This window comes from Ursus americanus, chromosome 8 (genome assembly GCF_024610735.1).
Source record: "Ursus americanus isolate L20-20 chromosome 8, mUrsAme1.1.p, whole genome shotgun sequence".
NCBI lineage: Eukaryota > Metazoa > Chordata > Mammalia > Carnivora > Ursidae > Ursus > Ursus americanus.
Genome location: NC_142134.1, coordinates 24005690 through 24022342, shown reverse-complemented (window position 1 = coordinate 24022342; position 16653 = coordinate 24005690). Strand labels below are relative to the sequence as shown.

At 40.5% G+C, this 16653-nt stretch overlaps 1 long non-coding RNA gene across 1 annotated transcript in view; it reads left to right on the top strand.

Moving 5' to 3' along the window:
- Positions 1–11125, top strand: part of LOC148109532 (uncharacterized) — a 69097-nt gene extending 57972 nt beyond the window's left edge. Inside the window, exon 3 of the long non-coding RNA XR_015725397.1 lies at positions 10913–11125. This is a non-coding gene — a long non-coding RNA (uncharacterized LOC148109532). The remainder of the gene's footprint in view (positions 1–10912) is intronic.
- Positions 11126–16653: the final 5528 nt, after the last annotated feature.

Here is a 16653-nt window from a genome sequence, read left to right as displayed (position 1 = left end):
GCCAGATGTGATGTACTGGGTAGAAGGAATTGTTGTAAATAGAACTTTTGCATTGCAGTGGGGTCTGTGAGGAGCATTCCATGATCATATGATTGAGTCTCAGGCTCTCTGCGACTTAAGCCTTGGGACCATGAACTTCACAGGTGTTTAGGTTGTTTTTCCCCCTGTAGGTAGGACAAATGGCTAGAGTGGCATGCAGTTGAATATATCCCTTCCAGATCAGTTAGGCTCTGATAAAACCTCAACAGGTTAGGTTTGGTATACTAGTTTCCCCTGAGGGGGGAGGCCTTGTTTAGAAGAATAGAGTGCTTTGGCATATTTTTATTGGTTCCTCTTCTGTTCTGCTATTCACAAGAGTGAATTTTCTTAGATTCTTATTATGGAAACCTGGTCAAGTTCTTGCAGGTAAATCTTAGGCTATTTTGGGTGGGCTTCTTGGAGTTTTTAAATCTCAGACTTGTCTGTACTGAACTTCTCAAATTGGTCATATGTAGTGCAGAATTTCCTCCTCTGTGCTGGGTTCCCCTTGAGTATCCGTGATCATAAGCAGGGACTCCCTGCATCCCCCTGTCTCTCCAATCTAGGGGGAACAGCTTCCCCTGTGTGTTCCTTTCTCGTATGCATTCAGAAAGAATTTTAAAGTTTTCCCAGTATTTTATTTGTTGGGGCAGAGGGGCAACCTCTAAGCTCCATGCATGTGGCACTAGAAAGCAGAAGTCTCTTTGGCTGCTGTTTTGAATACCACCTGTTCAGTTTCTATTAGTAAAATAGATTTGGGTACCTTAGAGGAAATTAAATTTTGGTGTACAAGGAATGTGAAGAGTGAAAAAAAGCAATTGTTCTTTCTTAAAATAGTTGCTTTTACATATCGGAAGTTTTTCTGGAAAGAGCACTATCAGCTAGAACATGACAGAACTTAATGTTCTTGTTTGCTCTCATGGGGTACCTGAAAGGAAGACCAGATTTTTTGGGAAAAGTCAGGAACTCTGTTTTGAAGGCCCATACATATGGTTTGTAAAATTTTTGACTGTGTTATGTGACATGAGCTCTTTTTTTCTGAAGGAGTTTAGAATATTTCAGACATCATCACTATGTGATGGGCATGGGTGGACATGATTCTGCCTCATGGTCAGGGAGAAGTTCTCCTTTCCTGTCCCTGGTGTCAACAGGGTCTGAGGCCTCAGTGCAAAACTAAGCTCTGCCCTCAGAGGGTTCAAAGGAGATTCCTTGGTATCAGTGAAGGGTAGGAAAATGGAGGAGGAGTCCTTGACTGTGAGCTATATCTGTTTATCAGTTCCCTTTATTTGTACCTAAGCTACTATGCTTGCCAGCCTTTGTATGTTGCCCTATTTCTACTACTGGGGTCCTCTTGGTGTAGACATGGATCTACAGATATTAGAGCAGGGCAGGAAGTGCTAGAAGTCTAGGAGTGTGTTGTAGACCACGGTGTCCCCAAAAGATGGCTGAAAAACCACTAATATCTGAAGGGGGGTTTGAATCTTCAGGTGAACTCCTTATTCCATGGGGTAGAGCAAACCATCTGGTTTAATGGTTCCTGTTCCCAGCTGCACTTGGAATTGAGAAATTTTGCCAATTACCTATGTGTCTGAGTTCTGTGTATTATATTTCAGCTCAAATTTTTGTAAAACTGGCCAAGTGGCTTGATGTCTAAATGGGAAACTTGTTGCAGAGACAATGAAATTACAGTTTTGTCTTAAATGTATTGTGGATTTTGTTAATTGGTAGTCTTTGGGGCTGAGGGAGAGAGCCCACAGTAACTATTGTGGTATACTCACAATTTTCTTAGCAAAGTAGCTCTTGCTCAAATATAACACCTCCCCCCCCCCAAGTCATTGCAGAACTGTCCTGCAGCTGAACTTGGCATTAAGTAGGCAAACCAACACCAAATATTAGCTAAATTTTTTATTGTCCCCTGCCCTAATTCAGGGTGGCCAACTGACAGGTCTCAAGGAATAATAAGTAATGACAAAGCTAGACCTGGAATTTTCAGAGTCGGAATTCTGAAGCAAGAGTTCATCTACCTATTCAGATCAATGAGGGATGCTCTTTATTAATATGGGGTCTTCCTTCCACATGCTTTCACTTAGGGACCAATCTTATCCCAGGGGGCAAAAGAATCAGGTTGGAACTCCATGTGAAGGCAAGTCTGCATATAGGAGCTTTAGGTTCTTTTTTAGACACCCTAACCTGATTTATTTGCTAAATGGTTCAAAAACCAGATTACCCTATTTGAGGTAGTTTCCTCTGTAAGCAAAATGGTAGTGGAGTCTAGAAATAGGTTTGAGTCCTTAGGACATTGCTATTAACTGATTCTCTCTGATAGGTGTCCTAACATGTGAGTGTTGCTGAGTATCTCTCCCATCCTGGCTGGGAGTGCATGTGGGTCTATCAAACAAGGCCCAAGGGTGAACTGTGGGATAGAAATGCTGGGATCATGTTAAGGATTTTAGCCAGGAGATGGTAGCACTCATACATGTGGTGGAGCTCCGTGTTCCCTGAGACTCCTTAGGTGAGGTGGAGCCTCAACTGGACTATTTTTGAGATGGCTCCTATGTAGAAGGACCAGTAGTGATTGACTAGTTGGTCTAAGGGAGATCTTGGGTATACAGCTTTGGATGGAGGCAGTTTTTGGTAAAGAGAATGAATTAAGTGAAAAGGAAAATGGCTCTCTGCAGATGATGTAAAACAAAGCCATTCAGTGGAAAGAAAACCTAAATAGACTCTTAAGGCTGAAGCAGAGCAGAGTGCTCAGAGAAGCACATTAGTTCTCATCATGTATCAATGACACACACTTAGATGAGTGGATTGTCATCATAGTAGAGGGTATCAAATTTTCGAAAGCACATATGCTTAAGCAGCATGGTGCCTTTTCTACAAATATACTTGCACGTTTTTCTCTGGAGCTTAGAGAAAATGGGTCACCAGAAGCAGTAAGTATATGACTAAGTGTGTCTTGTACGGGTTCATCTTTTGGGGTGTTTTATTACATACATCTCTTCCCTGGACACAGGAGCTTTTCTAGGCCTCTGGAGCTCATTTAATTTTCCTCCTCATGTGGGTATAAGGGGCAAGGCACTGTAAATTAAACAATGTGAACATGAGGTGTGGACCTTGTAGGGGGAAAAAGAGAGGACAACAGCTCACCAGCAACTGCCCTTGCAGCATGCACAGCTGGATTTGCTGGTGTGCACCCACAGATTCTTTGGTGTGTTTTCAATTTGCATAGTGACTCCTGAGTTGAAAGTCTGTGCCAATAATAAATTAAAATGGTAAATGACATTGCAAGGAGTATCTCTGAATGTTCAAAAAATTCTGAAGTTTCAGCTCTTCCTGAAACGTTGGGAAGTTGAGGTCTAACATTTAAGGTACTTGTCAAGACAGTTCTTATAACTAATTTTTACCACTTTGGGGCTGGGTTCAATCTTACTACTTCTATAAGTTATAGATCAACAGTAAGGAAATCAGCTTGGATATTGGACTAGGCAAAAACAAACAAACAAACAAACAAACAAAAAACCCAATTCTGACTTGGTCTAGCGTATTTCACATTAAAATTACATGTGTGGAGACTATATTTACATTTGTTTTAGGTGTCATGGAAGTTATAGCAGTACAGAGTTTAAATTTCTCTCTGAGCATTCCAGTAGTGAAAACTTAAATGTCTGGTATCTCAACTTTTAATGGTGACTGTGTTGGGATCCTCCCTGGAATTACAGAACATATGCAGACTGTTATGGATCTTTATTCAAACCAATGGCCCATAGTGGAATGTGCTTTTCTCTAACCTTGGGAGATAGGATGGATTTAGCTTTTAATACATCTGTATTTGGGCTGGATGAGTGACAGATACCCAGATCCCCAGCTGAGAAGCTAATACTAGGTAGGGAACCAGGCCAGAGGATAAAAATTATTAGAATCTAGGGCCATAAAGAACAGTAAGAGTTTGCATGTAACCTGAAACTAAGAGTATGAAAAACCACGGCGTGCCCTAGAGGTGCCAGAACTATGCTGAAGTCTTTGAGAGGGTTTAGAATTGAAAAGGGCTATGTTGTGATGTTGAAAAGACAACCTGGGCAGGAAAGAGTGGAATCATGTTCCTTCATGCCCCTTTTGCTTAATGTTGCAGGTTGGGTTTTTCAGAATTAGATAACAAGGTAGAGTTTGGCATGAAGATCCCTCTTTAGATGAAATCCTATATAGGGGGTGGGAAAGGATGCAAGATTGGGAAGCGGTTGCAGTTAACTGCAGTGTAGACACAACAGTGTTTGGCTGGATCCTGGGAGCACTGGCATATGTTGACCCATCAGAATTGCTCCATGGTGGCCTGAGATGGCTGGCCTTTGTATGCTCTCTATAATCAGTAACTGCAAGCGGGCTGTTAGGGGAAGGGCATGCCTTTGCAGCAGAGACACACCCTGAAGGAGGGGTAAGGGACTCCCAGGAACCAGAGCAAAAAGCCTTTCCTTAAAGTGCATTAGGTGTTGCATTTCCCAGTTCTCTGTATCCAGTGACCTCTTAAATTTGACCATACTTTCTTTTTTTTTAATGTTTTTTTATTATGTTAGTCACCATACAGTACATTCCTGGTTTCAGATGTAAAGCTCGATGCTTCATTAGTTGCGTATAACACCCAGTGCACCATGTAACACGTGCCCTCCTCACTACCCATCTTTCTAATGTCTGCCTCCTTGTTCACATGGCTATGTGCTTAGCATAGCTTTTCTTCTGAGGACCACTGAGTTTCCTACAGAGCTTCCAAAATGAAATCTGCTATTAATTCCTGGATGTTTGGTAAGTGAGACAGAAACCATAAGAGACTAGCATTCTGTTCTAAGTAGGATGTGAAAGTGTGCAGAGGGCAACCATTCTTTTACTTCCTTTTTTTCATCATATCTAGAAACTTCTCTTAAGTATGTTCGCTGTAACTTGTCCAAGTTGACTAAAATAGATCAATGTGCTGTTTTCCAAGTCCCAGAAGGTTTGGATCCCATGAGGACTTGTTTTCCCTGCCCATGTTAAATGGTTCAAGGTCCTAGGACATTTAGGAGAAGAAAATCTACAGTATTACACTGTTTTTGCCAGTTCAAAGAGACTTTCCAGTGAAGAAAAGCCAGAAATTTCTCTTAGTGCCAGGAGAGGAGCTCTTTAAGCCACTTATCTAAGTCTTCAGATTGGGGTACTTTAGGCCATAGTCTTGTGCTTGTTGTCATAAGGCACAAAGGGGAGAGAATTCAAAGTGGCTCTACCCATGGTGTGGGTGGGGTGGGGATGACTTTAACCTTTTGCTTGCCTTGCAATAACATAAGTCTTCAACTTTGAGTCTGGGCTTTCAGCAGAAGAGGAGGAAGACCTACCTGAGGCTCCTAATGCCTGGAAAAATCCTCGTGTAAGCATGGGGGCTTGACAGTGAACATGTGGGCTGTAAATAGGTACGAGTGACCTCTTAAGGGGGAGATCTCCTAGGCGAAGCCAATGATTCTCCATAGTAGCACCCTCATGGACATAGAAATCTGCTCTTAAGTTCATAATGACAAGATAAAGGTCTAGGGCATTCTGGTAAGCCATATTAATGTGCTATGGAAAAATCCAGCTCCTGGACCATACTTGAGTAGTGCTGGCTCACACTTGTTTCACTGTTCCCCTTGACTTTGAATTACCTCCTCTTGTAGTTCATCAACAGGATAAAGCCTATTTGGACCAGAAAGAATGGTTGTCTTAACATACTTTGGAATCTTGGAATTGTTTTGAAAGTTGATAGATGTAGGGGAGAAGTGTGTATAATAAGAGAGCCTTCTATGGAGCGGACCAGGATGATAAAGGTAGCAGGCATGCCAGGAACTTCCACAGCCTGGATGGCCATTCTCTGTACCTGATCATCATCCTGATAATTTGGAATTGTTCTTGGCACAAGAAGCTAACTCCTCTTAGTTTTGAGGGCAGTACTGTCCAGTAGAGTTAGAGCCATATGTTTAAATAGTCTAGTTGCTACAAAAGAACAAGAACTCAGGTACCTGGGTAGCTCAGTTGGTGGCTTAGTTGGTGACTCTTGATTTTGGCTCAGGTCATGATCTCAGGGTCCTCAGACGAGCCCCACATGGAGCTCCATGCTCAGCATGGAGTCGTCTTAAGGTTCTCTCCCTCTGCCCCTCCGCACCCACCCCCATGTGCCTGTGCTAACACTCAAAAAAGAAAAAAAACCCCAAAGAATTGGATGAAATTCTTGAATTAGACTTAAGTTCAAGTCTCAGCTATGCCTATTTGCTAGTTATAACTGTGGTCCTCATTTAGAATCTTCTGGCCCAGGTACCAATTCCCCACCAACTAATAAAAGAAGGGTTCCATAAGCTTGTTGAGTATGAGCTCATAAATTACCCAGCCCTTTTTAAATTTTCTAGTTTTTTGGGAACTTGGTAAATGTTCTAAAAGGCACAGTGACTCTAAATGGACCCATTTTTCAGTGCTTAGGGAATTTTTGGTCCAGAAGAGAGAGCATTCATTTCATTTTATAAAATTTTTATTTAAATTCAGTTTAGTTAACATACACTATTATTAGTTTCAGGGGTAGAATTTAGTGATCCATCAGTTGCATATAACACCCAGTGCTCATTACAAGTGTCCTCCTTAATGCCCATCACCCAATTGCCCCTTCCCCTTACCCACCTCCCTTCCAACAACCCTCAGTTTGTTTCCTAGAGTTGCCTAGAATTCAGCATCTCTTATGGTTGGCCTCCCTGTTTTTGTCTTTTTCCTTCTCTTCCCTTATGTTCAGCTGTTTTGTTTCTTAAATTCCCCAGATGAGTGAAATCATATGGTATTCGTCTTTCTCTGACTTTGCTCAGCATAATACCCTCTAGTCTCATCTACATTGTTGCAAATGGCAAGATTTCATTATTTTGATGGCTGAGTAATATTCCAGTGTGTGTGTGTGTGTGTGTGTGTGTGTGTGTGTGTGTGTGTGTATAAATAATCACATCATCTTTATCCATTCATCTGTCAATGGATATCTGGGCTCTTTCCATATTTTGGCTGTTTACCCCCAGCAGTGTCTTGGTGAGAATTTTTGCATCCATGTTCATCAGGGTTATTGGTGTGTAATTCTTGTTTTTGGTGGGGTCTTTGGTTTTGGGATCAAGGTAATGCTGGCTTCATAGAACGAGTTTGGAAGTTTTCCTTCCATTTCTATCTTTTGAAACAGCTTCAGAAGGATAAGTATTAATTCTTTAAATATTTGGTTGAATTCCCCTGGGAAGCCATCTGGCCCTGGACTCTTGTGTGTGGGGAGATTTTTGATTGCTGCTTCAATTTCCTTGTTGGCTATGGGTCTGTTCAGGTTTTCTATTTCTTCCTGTTTCAGTTTTGGTAGTTTATACATCTCTAGGAATGCATCCATTTCTTCCAGATTGCCTAATTTGTTGGCATACAGTTGGTCATAATAAGTTCTTATAATTGTTTGTATTTCTGTGGTGTTTGTTGTGATCTCTCCTCTTTCATTCATAATTATTAATATGGGTCCTTTCTCTTCTCTTTTTGCTAAGTCTGGCCAGGGGTATATCAGTCTTACTAATTCTTTCAAGGAAGCAGTTCCTAGTTTCGTTGATCTGTTCTACTGTTTTTTTTTTTTTTAAGTGTTCTCTTCTTTTGGTTTCTATTTCATTGATTTCTGCTCTAATCTTTATTAATTCTCTTCTCTTGCTGGGTTTAGGCTTTATTTGCTGTTCTTTCTCCAGCTCCTTAGGTGTAAGGTTAGTTTGTGTATTTGAGACCTTTCTTGTTTCTTGAGAAAAGCTTGTAATACTCTCTCTATATAATACTATATATATTGTAATACTATATTGCCTCTTAGGACTGCCTTTGCTGTATCCGAAAGGTTTTGAAGAGCTGTGTTTTCATTTTCATTTGTTTCCATGATTTAAAAAAAAATCCTTCTTTCATTTTCTGGTTGACCCATTCATGCTGTAGTAGGATGCTCTTTAGCCTCCATGTATTTGAGTTCTTTCCAACTTTCCTCTTGTGATTGAGTTCCAGTTTCAAAGCATTGTGGTCTGAAAATGTGCATGGAATGATCCCAATCTTTCAGTACTGGTCGAGACCTGATTTGTGGCCCAGTATGTGATCTATTCTGGAGAAAGTTCCACGTACACTCAAGAAGAATGTCTATTCTGTTGCTTTAGGATGGAATGCTATGAATATATCTCTGAAATCCATCTGGTCCAGAATATCATTCAGAGCCCTTGTTTCCTTGTTGATCTTCTGCTTAGGTGATCTGTCCATTGCAGTGAGGGGGATGTTAAGGTCCCCTACTATTATTGTATTATTGATGTGTTTCTTTGAATTTGTTAATTGGCTTATATATTTGGCTGATCCCATGTTTGGGTCATAAATATTTACAATTGTTAGATCTTCTTGTTGAATAGACCCTTTAAGTATGATATAGTGTCCTTCCTCAAATCTTATTACAGTCTTTGGTTTAAAATCTAATTTGTCTGATATAAGGATTGTCACCCCAGCTTTCTCTTGATGTCCATTAGCAGGATAAATGGCTTTCCACCCCCTCACTTTCAATCTGGAGGTGTCTTTGGGTCTAAAATGAGTCTTTTGCAGACAGCATATTGATGGATATTTTTTAAATCCAATCTGATACTGTGTCTTTTGGAGGTTTTAGCCCATTTACATTCAGAGTAACTATTGAAAGATATGAATTTAGTGCCATTGTATTACCTGTACAGTCATTGTTGCTGTATAACATTTATTCCTTTCTGGTCTATGTTACTTTTGGGCTCTCTCTTCAGTTAAAGGATCCCTTTTGATATTTCTTGTATGGCTATTTTAGTGCTCACAAATTCTTTTAGTTTCTGTTTGTCCTGGAAGCTTTTTATCTTCTTCTATTTTGAATGACATCCTACCTGGATAAAGCGTTCCTGGCTGCATATTTTTCTCATTTAGCACCCTGAATACATCATGACAGTCCTTTCTGGCCTGCCAGGAGTCACTCTGGATAGGTCTGCTGCCACTGTAATGTTTCTACACTTGTTGGTTATGGACCTCTTGTCCTGAGCTCCTTTCAGGATTTTCTTTGTGAGATTTGCAAGTTTCACTATTATATGTGGAGGTGTTGACCTATTTTTATTGATTTTTAAGGGGGGGTTCTCTGTGCCTCCTGGGCTTGAATGTCTGTTTCCTTCCCCAGATTAGGGAAGTTCTCTGCTATAATTTGCTCCAGTATACCTTCTGCCCACCCCCCTTCCTCTTCTTCTGGAATCCCAATTATTCTAATATTGTTTCACTTTATCACTTATCTCTTGAATTCTTCCCTTGTGATCTAGTAGTTGTTTCTTTTTCTCAGCTTCTTTATTCTCCATTTTGTCTATTATATATATTTTTAAATTATTATGTTAGTCACCATGCAGTACATCATTAGTTTTTGATATAGTGTTCCATGATTCATTGTTTAAATATAACACCCAGTCCTCCATGCAATACGTGCCCTCCTTAATACCCATCACAGGGCTAGCCCATCCCCCCATTCCCCTCCCTTCTAAAACCCTCAGTTTGTTTTCTGGAGTCCATAGTCTCTCATGGTTCATCTCCCCCTCCCCCCCCCATTTTCCCCTTCCTTCTCCTAATGATCTCCCTGCTATTCTTTATGCTCCATTTTGTCTATTATACCACTAATTCTCTCTTCTGCCTCACTTATCCTAGCAGTTAGAGCCTCCATTTTTTTATTGCAGCTCATTAATAGCCTTTTTAATTTTGACTTGATTAGATTTTAGTTCTTTTATTAATCCAGAAAGGGATTCTCTAGTGTCTTCTATGCTTTTTTCAAGCCTAGCTAGTATCTTTATAATTGTTATTCTGAACTCTAGTTCTGACATCTTACTTATATCCATACTGCTTAGGTTCCTGGCAGTTTGCACTTCCTCTTGTTCCCTTTTTTGAGGGGAGTTTTTCTGTTTTGTCATTCCTGCAGAAAGTGGTCACTTTTCTATTTGTAGAATTGTAGCTATTTTCTTAGATCTCTGGTTGAGTTTTCAGGTGTTCAGAATGATTTGATAGCTGTCTAGATGAATTCCTGGGACCAGACAAAATTACAGTTTCTGACTCCTCCAGCAACAATGTGGGAAAGAGATTTAAGGAGATATGGGCTGAACACTGACAGCTTCTGATACAGGGCTTTCTTGAGGCCTGGACCTAGAAGAAAACCCCTCCCCTAGTCTCTTCATTCCAAACGCTATTAAATCAAGAAGCAGATCTATAAAACTGAAAGTGCCAAACTTGTAATGAATTTACCAAATATGTAATGGGTTTTGTTTGAGATCCCCACAAAAGACTGAGAGATTCACAGAAATAATTATGATAAAGTATTACAGGAGAAATAAGGGGTTAGAGAGGCAAGATGGTGGTTGATAGGTAAGCCAAGGAAGACTGTGATCTCTGGCAAAATCCTGTGTACTGTATTCTCCATCCATCTTCCCAGGGGAGCATTAGACTGTAATACCCACTCTGTTGTGAGTTGGGCTTTCAAAGTCATGTATCTAACAATCCTTAGTTAATAGCTGTCCTTATTTGATGGAGGTGACAAAGAGTAACTATGAATCTTTTGGTGTGGAAGCAAAACAATAATCCAAGGATGGTGCTCTGAAACAGATGCAGGAGCGGGTCCTGGAAATCCCAAGAGAACCAGAGCAGAGGGGCTGCAGAGAAGTGGTAAAAAGGAACTTGAGAGGATATGGGCATGGTCTCAACATGGTTCATTAATAATTTGTGGTTAGAGGAGGAAAAGGACAAAGTATAGGTGGGTGTTAAGGCTCTGTTGCCTTTACTCCATCATGTGATATCTTTCTACATGCCTATGCTAGGAATGTGACCCTCTTTTTTTTTTTTTTTCTTTCAGATTTGCCTTTGAGTTTGATCATAAGAAGAAAATTCTCTCCAGGTAGACTTGTGAAATCCCTTGCTCCGTAATTACAAGATCTAATTCAGCATCTTCTGGAAAGCTCCAGTGTTCCCACTAGAGGCATGCTGAGAAGTTTTCAGAGGGAATCCCAAAGCCAAATAAGCCACTGTCAGGAAGCCACTTGGAGGCTGATCTAAGTCATTACGGAGGAGAGGTACATAACAAATTAAACACACTTCTTGCTGTACTCTCTATATCTTAGCACTGCTTCTTGGCATGGACCAGTCATTTGGGTTGTTCCAAAGCTTGTTCTCTAGTGGATTCCAAAGAAAGGGATTGTTGGAGCAGAATTCTGAGTCTTATTAACAATATTCTATAGACTCATTTGTGAATATCAGTTCTGTTTTTTTTTTTTTAAATATTTGGGTTGTATTTTCTAGATAGTAAAGTTTTTACACTGTCTTCTGGCTTAGTATTGCTGCTGAAGTTATGAGTGACTAGACTAGGTCTTGTTGCTGAAACGCCTTACAGGATTTTATTCTTCTACTTTGAAGTTCAGTGTGCCCACGCACTGGCCATTATAGTTGATTTTATTCAGGTATTCTTGGTGCCTAATGAGGAATCTGTGTCATCTTGTGTGGGAACCATACCAGGAAGGGGATCGATATAAGCAAGATGAGTATAATGAAGATAATATAAAAGTTAATGTTTTTTTTTTCCCTGTCTTTTGCCTTTTGGTATGCCTTATTATTTCGTGAACACCAGAAGTGATATAGTAGGTAAAGAAAATTGCTGTAAATAGGCCTTTGGTAATGTGGGAAAGTGTGGGAGAAGTAGTCCATGATCACATGACTAAGTCTCATGTTTTTTTGTGTGTGTCCTTATGCCTTAGAACACATTTCACAAACATTTATCAGTTGTTTTTCTGCCCTTTTAGGTGGGAGAAATGGTTAAGTGAGCAGGAGCTGGGCATTCCTCTGCCAGGTCAGTTAGGCTCTGATAATATTCCAGCTGGTTAGGTTCAGGGTTGTTAAGAAAAAGAGTGCTCTGGTATATTTCAAATGGTTCTTCTCTCCCACTGACAGATGAGAAGATTTTTCTGATTCTTATTGTGGGAACCTAGTTGAGCTCCTGGAAGTAAATGTCATGATATTGTGGGGGCTCCTTATGACTGATTGCCTCTGAAGTTTTTAAATTTCAGACTTCTCTGCACTCAACTTCCAGAAATTTGTCAAGTACTGTTTAGGTTTTCCTCCCTTGGCTGGTTCCCATGTGGTTGTCCCTTGAGTATTTGCACTGGGACTCCCTGTACTCACTTGTCTCTCAACCCAGGGGGAGCAGTTTGCCCTATGTCTTCTCTCTTTCTGATCCAGGAGGAGTTATTGATATTTTTTGGTCTGTTCAGTATTTTACTTGTTAGGATGGACTGGCAACTTCCAAGCCCACACGTATGGAACTAAAAACCAGAGTCTCCTCTTCTACCATTTTAAATACTACCTGCTTAATCCCTGTAACCCAATCTGAGATCTGGGTCCTCACAGGAAATTAAACCTTGGTGTACAAGGAATATAAAGAACAAAAGAGACAATAGTTAGATCTTTTTACAGCCTTTGATTTTTACATATCAAACTATTCTGGGAAGATCAGTCTGTTATGACATGATAGGACTACATGTTCTTTTTTTTTTCTGGTGGGGGACCTGAGAGGAAGACTGGATTTTGTGGGAAAAGTCAAATATTCTTACTTTGAAGTCACATCCACATAGTGTCTAAAATTTGTGATGTTATATGGGATGAGATGAATCTCTGAAGCGGGTTAGAGAATCACCATGTAATGGCGTGGGCATAGGCTATTACTCTACCTCGTAGTCAAGGAGAAGTTTTTCTTCCCTGTTCCCAGTGGATAGCAGGACTATGGCCTCAGTACAACATTAGGCTCTGTCCTCAGAGGGTTCAGAGGAAATTACTTGGTACCAGTGAGGGGTAGGAGAATGGAGGAAGAGTACTTGGCTGTGAGCTATATCTGTTTTGCAGTTCCCTTAACTTCTGCCTGAGCTACTACTGTCTACCAGCCCTTTATTATAGTCCTGGCCCTTATTTCTACCTCTGGGGGCCTTCTGGTATAGACATGGCTCTACAGATAATGGAACAGGGCATGAAATACAGTTGTTGGCATTTCCATCACTTTGATCTAATGTCTCCTCATAACTGGTTCTAGCCTTACTCCCATAATCTGGATGTTTCTTTACCCCAAAGTGTGAGCTACTGGTCTAGTTTGTGGTATGGTTGGTATTTGGTGCAAGGTAGAGGACCAGTGAAAGTTTAGGACCACAAGGGTCTGTCAGAGGCAAGTACCTAAATTTGGAGGTTTGGGGAATATATAAGGACCTTACCGGGTTCTAGATCCTTGGGGGGAAAACTGGTGAGAGTTACTGTGTTGGGAGAGCTCCTAGGGGAAGCAAATTCTACAAGAGAATTGGGTGTGTGATAACTCATTAAAGAAATACCTGTGAGGAAAAAAAAAAGCATTAGAGGCAGGAAAGCCTTCATCCCACAATGGATGTAAGGAGGAGTGTGGATACAAAGTTTCAGAGTTCAATGAAGTCATACATGAGTTTTGGGTAGGCAGATAGGGGGGTTTTGACTCAAAGTTGCTTGAGAGAAATGCCTTTTGTCTTGTAGAAATGGACTTGTCTTAGTCTGTCATGGGACATGAGCTGGGCCTATTGGTCAGTCTGGTGTGGGAAGAGTTTTTCTATGACCTACAGATTTCTCCATGAGAAGAAGCCTAGAATTGGTTTCACATCTCAGGGATTTCAGAAGAAGTTTGAAAACTGGCTCTTGTCTGAGGCATGGTATGAACCCTCAAGTTATTAGCTCTAAATCCCTTGGAATGGAGTTAATCAGCAGATTCTTAGGTTCCTGATCCCAACTGTACTTGGAATGGAGATATTTTTACTAATTACCTATAGGCCTGAGTTCTATGTATTGCAGGTTTCAAGTTAATCTTTGTAAATCTGCCCACGTGGCTTGATGTCTAATTGGGAAGTTACTGTAGATTCATTACAATCACTTTTGCCCTGGGGGTATTGCAGGTTTTAATTGTCAGTCTTTTGGTAGGGACAGTATGAAGGAGGGAGACCATCCATAGTAACTATTGGAATATACTCAAAGTTTCCTTAGCTATCTAAGGACCTGGTTGCTTAAGTATAACTCCCATATTAAAGCCATCTCAGAAATAATAAAATCATCTTTTTGAGTAGGCCAACCAACGCTTAATGATAGTTAACATTTTCTTGTTCCCTTGCCCTTAATCAGGAAGGCCAACTTAAGTCTCAAGGGATAATAACTAATATCAAAGCTAGATCTTGGATTTTCGAAGTTGCAACTCCTCAGTGAGAAGAGGGGTTGTGAATTCAGAAGGCTATTCAGACTAGCCTTGAGTTTTAGAAAAGACTTGTCAGATTTTTCTCAACATTGTTTCCCACATGCTTAGCCAATGTTTCCCTGACTTTTAGGAAATCCTCTATTCCCCAGTTTCCCTCTAGCCTCAGTCAGCCTCAGTCATAGGTCTACTGACTTTAGCTTATTAGAGTATCCCCTTTTCCTACCCATATAGCAATGTCTACAATGACTAATTCAGGGATGGGCATCCTACCTAATGAGCCCCTAAGAGCCAAGGCAATATTGATAGAAAGGAGCACCAATTTTTTTTTTTTTTTTTGGAGATGATCTTTTGGAAGAAATACTTGAATGATGATGAGGGTTAGAGCATTTGCTGTCATAAAGGGAGGGCCTTCCCAGACAGTGGGAACAGGAATCTTGTGAAGGTTCCTGTATAGAACCTAAGGAATGAATGTGAAACCATTAAGAATAGAGAAGAGACAGGAAAGAAATCTATCTTGTTCTTGGTGAAACTGAGTCTCTTGAATCAGACTTGTAGACAAAACTACATTTTGATTCATTTTCAAGGTATTCCCACCTTAAGAAAATTACAGTTTAGCTTTTTTTCTTGTTTTGCAAGTGACAGAAAACCCCAACAATTAAGACCCAATGGAACATTACAGAGAAGTGGATATCAGTAAACTGGCTTCTTCCATCATTTGCAGTATTAAAAGCAACTTGTTACTTAATAAATTTGGGGATTTAGGTGGTAGAACTGCATAATATTAAAGGCTTTTCAGACTAAATTCACAATGGAGCAAGGGGAAAAAGAAAGGGTCTTCAAAGGTGGGCTGGAAAGGCTATGCCAAGCCCAATATAAAATGATCCTATATCCCTATGGCTATCCTACTTAACATTGAGTTTACCTGAATATATGCCATTTTGATAAAGACAAGGCAGTGCTTTGAAAACAGTATGTTATGAATAATGCAAGTCTAGAAAATTTAGGAAGCTACTACCGCTTCTGGAACTGTTGTCTAGAAATGACTAAATTTAAAGCAAGGATTAGCTGAGTGATGTCATAGTTAATAACATTAGCTCTTTGCAGCATTGGTAGCATAGAGTCACCCAGGTATACATCAGCCTGGATCCAGTGAACCTAGAATCCAAAGGAACAGACCTGAGTCATGGCATCATTGGTCAGTTTGGATTCCTCTAGCCCTATACATTTCAGATGCTCAATTTTCAGCTTCTTGGGGCAGGATGATGATAATGAGGGTCAGAGGTATATAGGTATATCTGGTATAGTGATGAGTGCATCAGGGTCAATACTAGAATGAAATGGTATATGGTAGAACATAAGAAAATCAGAACAGAAGAATTAAAAGTAGTTGCCCCAAGCAAATATTAGGTGGTAATTTAAATAATTTATGGAATGTTTATACTTAACTAGCTTTTGGAAAGGAGTATCCATCTATCTCAGGCATCCCATCAGTGTGGGATGAAGTTAATATCCATAGTGTTGAGGTGATTCAGGATCTGTACCTAGCCACCCCCTCTGCCTTGGATGGTTCTCTCAGCTCTGAAAAAAGTAGTCTTGTGGTATCTACAGACATATATAAGCTTACTTTTATATTTAAGTGGATTAGGGTGCTTAAGTTTATATCTGAGACCCAAAATTTTACACTGTTGGTTTGTACCCTTTGAGATGCAGATGCCAAGATGGGGTTTATGTCCAAGAATTTTTTTTGTGGTGGGAGGAAGGTCTGTGAAGGAAATCTAGAGGGAGCTGGAGGATTCTTGGGAGAGCCATCAACTACAATGCAAGTCTGACTGGCTGCAGGAAAGTGAAGGATGAAATGTTGGGTAGGAAGTGGCTTAGACTGTGGTGCAATACTAAGGGACTTGGCTGGGTCAAGGGCAAGTAACAGACCAGAAATCACCCCTCAGAGGAGTCCAAGTTTCCCAAGAATGGGACTTCCTCAAAATTCCTATTGCATTCAGTCTTTGATTGGAATCTACCTATGTAAAATGTGGCATTCTAGTGGCTACCAGATGCTGACATCTGCATCTCTCTACCTGAGTCCTCAGAGCAACTCTGTGGTTTCCACAGGCCTCTTTTCCAAAGGGGAAAGATCAAAGGTTGTAAGAGAAATGAAGTACAGCTCCCCTGGCTGGAATTGATATTGGGTCACAACTGATACCCATCTTGTCCCTCCTCCACTCTCCACTCTGAATTCTCTTCACCCTTGGCTATCTCCTCACCTGAAGTTTGACTTACCTGGTGGTGTCACCCAAACCATCATCTTAAGGGGTCTGAACACTTTCTAATATACCCTTTTCAAACTCAGACTG